The sequence below is a fragment of the Diadema antillarum genome, unplaced genomic scaffold, assembly GCF_040938485.1.
Source record: "Diadema antillarum isolate AM-2024a unplaced genomic scaffold, OU_Dant_1.0 scf00000112, whole genome shotgun sequence".
In the NCBI taxonomy this organism is placed as follows: domain Eukaryota; kingdom Metazoa; phylum Echinodermata; class Echinoidea; order Diadematoida; family Diadematidae; genus Diadema; species Diadema antillarum.
In genome coordinates, this window is record NW_027271001.1 from 1,392,238 (window position 1) to 1,399,763 (window position 7,526).

Consider the following 7,526-nt stretch of genomic DNA (forward strand, 5'->3'; position numbering starts at 1 on the left):
GATAATGATAATAATAATAAGATTAATAATGATATCAATGATGATGATGATAATGATAATAATAATAATAATAATAATAATAATAATAATAATAATAGAACAATTAGTTTAAACATGACAAAGAAAAAAAATTCCCCTTATTTTGTTGGAAAGAAAATGGAAAGCAATTTGGATATTACTCACGTTACTTCTTTTTTTTTTTCCCAAAGTTTTTAGCCCTCCATGGACTATTTTATTATCTCCATATCAACACAATACAAACTCAAAATATTTAAACATAATCTCATTTTTTTTTGTTCTTAACATTTCTCTCTTAAACATTTTACACAAACAAATGTTGGAGTGACTGCCACTTTAAACTGAACTTGTTGAGAGTACCTGATACAGAATAAATTTATCTCTCATCTGCATAGTATTGAATATTTTTTTTTCTTCATAGAGTTAAACCTAGGGACTTTGTTTTTTAACTTTTGCACATACAGTTGTTGCTTAATCAAAATCACAACACAATTTAGAGCATCATTTCTCTTTTCTTTAAAACCAAAAATAATATTTTCCAGACTAAATTTCATGTGGTCTAGAACCTTCATTTATCCATTTTTCAGTTTCATTCCAGATTGACTTCGTAGTTTCTCATTCATAAAAGAAATGTACAATATCATCCAATTCTTCTTTACAAAACGAACATTTATCACTACTGAATTTTTTCATCTTATACAATTATTGCTTATTTAAAGACAAAATCCTATTTACTATCTACTATACTGAAAATATGTCAATCCAATGTTTGCAGTAAAACGAAATATCATAATGTGAAACTTTCCCATTTTTTTTTCAGTTTCAGGGGGACTATCCAAATGTCGTTCCCATTTAGAACATATCAAAGGTTAACATTTTGTTTTTCCAAGAAGAGCTTTATAAATACACCTACATCCTTTTAATTCTTGCAGTAGTATTTTATTATGTATACTTGATTTACCGAATAATATGACAGGTAATTAAGTTTCAAACGAAATTTCCGTTCACAGGTCAACAAATTTCCCTTGTTATCAACCAAATCGTTCATATACCTGATACCTTGTCCCTTGCCAAGATTTAAAAAATACAGTTTTATGCCCGATTTGAATAGAACTATTTCTCCGCAATGGATAAGTAAAAAAATCGGATCCCTCTGAACGACATAATAAGGACATGACATCCAAATACATCTTTCCAAAATGGATTCGCAACTTCGTGGGATAAAGTTAAAAAATATTCATCGCCAAACCCTACTTCAAATGGCTTTGTTATAAATTACTGCATCAAATAATTAACATCATTACATGTTCCCAAAACCATTCTTCGGATCCACGTCAGTTTTAATGACATACAAAAATACTCAACATCTGGCATTCTAAGACCCCCCTCTTCATGTGTACCAACCACTTGTTTCCTACTAATCTTATCTGGCGTACTCTCCCATATAAACTGAAATGTTACTTCTTAGTTCTAAAATAAAAAAGTGGAGGGTAAGAATGTAGGTCAATACTGTAGGCAGGTCTCTATATCAATCCATAGCCCTGACATTATTATTATTATTATCATTATCTTTTTTTTTTGGGGGGGGGATGGGGCACAATGTCAATAGAACTTCGAGGCGGTGATTCTGAGACGTATAGTGTGAGATCAGAAAGTGATGGCCTGTTTTGTTGAAAAGAACGCGCGACAACTGGAAGAGGCAACAAGCAGACAACAGCAAAAAAGACAAACACAAAAAACATAACAGTAACAACAACAACACGAACGACAACAACAACAACAGCAAAATAACAACAGCAATCCGTCCAATGCACTTCCTCGATTACTCATCATACGGAGACGCTAGCTTTTAGACCACGTCATCGGACTTGCTCAGAAAAAGCCGGGAGGGCATAAACCCAACAAATCATGCATATGGGAGCATGCAGGTTATTACAATCATGGGGCTAGGTAATACCGTCCTCCATGTTATAATCACTCGCCAAGAGGAAAACCGGGACCAAGAGGCATAAAGGCCGCAAAGGTCGCTCAGGTGAATTGGAAGTGGCATTTAATCAAGGAGGCATATATATGACAGTGCGTGATGGCGGACAGATATTAAAACAAACATTAAACAAAAACAACGACACGGAACTATGGCATTATGTTGTCTCGTGCTTTTTCCCCCTCTCATCTAAGCACGGAGCATCCTCCCCTCCCCCGCAACACACACAGGTTCTGTCCGTGTTCTTGTTCCTATATATCTGTCAAATCATATATTATTTAATATCTATCTGCTTACCTGGGTTTCTATCTATCTATCTATTCACAACTTTCCTTCTTTCTCTCTCTCTCTCGCAGGCATATACTCTTATATATATATATATATCCTTATTTCTCTTCTTCTCTCGTTCTATCTCTTAGTCAGTCTCTCGCTGTTGCTCAGTGATATAAGAAAAGCCCATCAATCCATTAGCGCACCATTATTTTATTTGGAGGTGGGTTCCCTCAGAGCAAAACGGAAACGTCTGGTAATATACAAAATGGGACTATGATATGTAATTCGCCATTGTACGTAGGTGTGTACGTCAAGGATAAGTATTGGTAGGACCTACCTGAATACAGCTGAGAGGTATGTGAATAATGTGTGCTTATCCCTGATTGGTCACTGGTTTCTTTTTCTTTTACGTACGAAGAGCTTGCAATGGAGCTATTATTATCCAGTCGTCTTCGAGCTAGAATCAGCCTAGAGTTTAAGAAGGAATAATGAATAAAGGACACACATACTGTACGCACGACCAACCCACAAAATCATTAGTGTTTGAACTCCCCCCCCCAAAAAAAAAAAAAAAAAATCTAAAATCTCTCTGTACGGCGAATAAAAGTTTAGTGAATCTATGACTGAAGTCAGTTTAATTGAATAACAGCTACATTTTAACTGACTGTGAATCTGGTGAAAGACACGTCTTAAAGATTTCTGTGCACATAGGCAATAGATATATGTTCCATTCTTTGATTCCCCGATGTGAAAAACTCCGGGGTTTTTTGTTATTATAAAGTATGCGGCTCAGTTAACTCAAAACATGTACAGGATCTATACACATTTCGTAAACCGTAATAAGATTATTGAAATACAAAACGTTTGAAGAATTCACAATGTATCATATCATATGCAATCTTATACATCACATGCAAAGTTTGTTCTCCTAACATTACGATTATCAATTTTCAAAATATTAAACAAATTAAGACTTGGAAAATACCAATCCTTCTTCAATACACTCTCAGAATCGCCAATTTGCAATTTCTGTAGGTTGCCTATAGTCTCCCACTTCCAGCACGTCCCAAAATAGTGCTTCAATGATCAAATCTGTTTTGTATTATAAATTTGCAAAAATTGTAAAGTCAGATTGTTGTGTGACGTAATGTCTTATTTTCGAAAACAAATGAATATCTTTGGCTATCTCTCCCCCCCCCCATTAGAGCAATTTAGATATCCGTCTATATGAAAACCATGATATATAGAAATATAAACTAAAATGGTAGGAATTTGAATTGATTAATGAAATTAGGAAAATTGTAAATAACATTTGACCTTTGAATTTGTGCCATGAATTATTAAATTGGAAAAAAAAATGATATAAAGATATTCCGTTCATTTAATTATCCTTGTGACCTTATACGCCCTTTATTTGTCATTTGAAGTTTGAGTTGACAGAAAATTCTTATTTTCTCCTTTAGTTTCCAACTTTGGTTTTGTTTGAGGTTGTAAAGAGATAATAATGTGAACGAAAACTTATTAATACCTTTTTGCTATTCCATTCATGTCTGTCATTGTGTTAAACTGTTTTTTTAATCATTGTTGTCTTGAACTATCACGATCATTGTTATCTTGAAGGGCATTTCCAAATGAAAGACAACATGTCAAGTTTTTGCAATTTTCACTTTTATGCCTAGGAAGGCAAAAAAAAAAAAATGTGTTCACTCATGAAAAAGTTTCACTTTATATTGACCTGCTAGTTTGATAGCTAATCAAATTACCTTGAATATAGTGTTAGATACATTGACTTTCATCAAAATCTTCTATGAAGTATAACTCGAAAAAGTGTTTACTTCCTTTAGTTTGCTGAGTGATATAAACAGAGGGAGAAAGCTAGACGCATAAAGGAGATAGGGGAGAGTTCATTATGTGTCTGTAACTGTGTGTGTGTGTGTGTGTGAGTGTGTTTCAATAAATGAATGCATGGAAAAGACAGGCAAATAGAAATAGATTGATAAATGAATAGATAGATAGAGAGAGAGAGGGAGAGGGAGAGAGACAGAGAGAGAGGGGGAGAGAGAGAGAGGGAGGGAGAGAGAGAGAGAGAGAGAGAGAGGGGGGGGGGGGGGGGGGAAGGGACTCAAAAGAGAGGAGAGACGCGAGATGTAACATCCACTGCCAGATGGGAAACTCGACAGATATCGGTTATGCCTATATGCACACATCGATGGGATGTCCTAATCTTTCTAAACATTGATCGATGGGGATTGCCAACATGGAAAGAGGAAGCCGGAAATCAAGAGAGTGTGTTGGGAAAACGGGGAAAAACAACAAGAACAAGTAATGTTGAAATGAACTGCGGGCTTTTACGTTTCCCGCCAAACGTAAGAAGCTATTAGTGGCTATAATGTTGGTGACATATCTTATTTCCGTATGCTTCCAACAACCGCAAATTTGCTATTTCTCTGTTGACATTATACTAAAGAGGCCAGTATTACAGGAGCTTCAATCTGTTTAGCAGTGGTACAGTGTACACAGAACCAACGTCTGACGGTGATTCTGAAAACAATGAAGGAATAATGAATAATACATATCAATGGGGACATTAGTAGGAACTAAACGCACAAGGTACCTTTGGAACAGTGACGTGTTTCGAAGCCACCGAGTTGGGGTAATGTTACTAATAGGCCTACCCGATCAAAATGATGCGTATTATTTGCTTTATAGAATGATGAAGCAGAACCTTGTCGTTTGATAATTTTCCGCTTCATGCCAGCCATATTTGCATGTAAAGGAAACGAAGTGCTAACGACCGGTCATAGAAGCAAACAAGACGAGTGTTTAGGCACAATAAATGCCTGGTCATGAGTACGCTTTCAATCGATCATTTGATTAGGACCTGCTTCTTAACTATATTATATTGATTGATTATTGAATGGCATTCAAAATTGATAAATTGATACGGGGATAGGCAGAATACATAGACAGATCAATGAATAATGATCAAGTAAATAGTAGTTCATTTAGTTTTAATACGGGTGAAGGAAAACTAAGATGTCAACGTCACGGTTCGGTGATCACACATATTTTGAGCAAGTCCTTACATTGACAAGTAGGAATACAGGAACAACGAGAATAGATTTAATGATTTGATTTGATTTGATTTGATTTATTGGTTCCTGCATTATCATTGCACATGCAGATACATACACATGTGCATGATGTATATATATATATATATATATATATATATATATATACATATACATTGTTGGTGCCCTACATATACATAAACATTAGTTGTTAACAAAGTAAGTTTCTTCAGTGTCTTTACAATGTACAGGAAAACATATAATCAGCGATACAATGAAGGGCTACAGCATAAGCGTTGCTTGATTTGCATGCAGTCCTTGTACATAATACATAACATATAGGAAAAATAGGAGGGAGGGATGACTGCGTAAAGATAGGATAGAAGAAAGAAGAAACGAAGGGAGAGGCCTGTCTGCTTTCGCTATTAAAAGGTTTACACAAAGTTAGATCACCTGGATCACTAATCAAAACGGCGTGACAAAGTATTTTCTCACCGAGGTACAGGTGAACACTTACAGGTCATGGTCGGTTATATATTACATTAAGCAATAGATAATATATTGAGAACGACGATATTTCCACGAGGGAATTTTATATCCATTATGAGATCACTAATATCCAGAGAGCAACATTGTTTTTCCAACTTTCTTAAAAGAATACATGAACTTTAAAGTTCGAATTTAAGATGAAGGAAGAGAGTTCCAAATATTGGGTCCGGTGTGTCTGATAGAGTTCAGAGCCATCACCATTTTAAGATTATGTAAATGAAATTAGTGGGATAAAAGTGTAGGAGAAAAAAGAAGATGGCAACTGACCGTTATATAAGCGAAACATAAAAGTGAATTTTTCAAACAAAAAATAATGTTGTTTACGTTGAGTGTTTTAATTCTTTGCACAAAGAATCTGAATGGTCCGGTAACCTGAGTTGGTGCATGTACGTACAGCTTTCTTTTGTAGAAGCAATATACTGTCAATGTGACTTTTTGAAATAGCCCAAACAATGTCACAATATGATAATAATTATAATGTACAGTATCAACGAGTTATAATGCATACACAAAATATTCTTTGGTGAATGATTATCGCGAGTTGGAGAGCATGTAACATGGGGTAACAAATATTGAACATAAAATTAATAATAAGGATCCTGACGAAGTTGACAGGGAATATGAATCTTGAATGTATCAACAAACAAACAAAAAATCCTCCTCACATCAAATACTCTATATCTTGTAGATGATCAATGTTTGATAAACGAAGTGCTGTCCCATACAATCTTTATAACGAATACAAAATATCTATATTCGCATCTGACGATGTTTACCACTATAATCAATAATAATCATTAGTAACTGTATGACGTCACTATATAAACAATTTTAAATTCAGTTCAACTCAATTCCAATCAAATGTTACAAATTCTTTTCGATACAATGATTACAACAAATCAATGTAATGCCAAACAAATAAAATGCATTTGAGAGCGGAATCGAGAACCGATGAGCAAGTGCATAACCTACCTCAAACTCTTTGTTCAAATCCATTGTGTTTTTGGAAAAGAAAATAACCTATAGAGATGATATGCCATTCAAGAAATTGAGCTGGCAAAAAAAAAGTAATGGAAGCACACTAGAACACACACACAAAACACCACACACACACACACACACACACACACACACACACACACACACACACACAAGTGTCATGCACCAATGCACTGTAGAACAAAATGTATTTCGTGCTAGAAAGATCGTCTAGTAGGGTATTCGTGAACACATACATTACCTTCATAGAAAACACACCATCAAATATTTTTGGAAACTGGCTCTTCCTATAATCAAACATTAGTTGACTAATTGATGAAAACATGAAGCTATAGCCTTTATAACATTTTTTTTTTTAATTGAAAAACAATCACCAGTAATACTAAACCACAGAGTCGCAAATATCACAAAACTTTCCAAAACTTTTGCTGATGTTGATATTGTTGTTATTGTAATAAAATGCAACGAATTTTGTCAAGAATAGTGACTCATATTAACGGACATTTCCCTAATCAAGATTATACTGCAATTTGAATTTGGTCAAAGACCAAGCCTTCTACGTACTGAAAATACAAGGAATAAATGAACCATTGTTTCAAGGACTTTGAGATCATCTTTAGTTTCTGTAA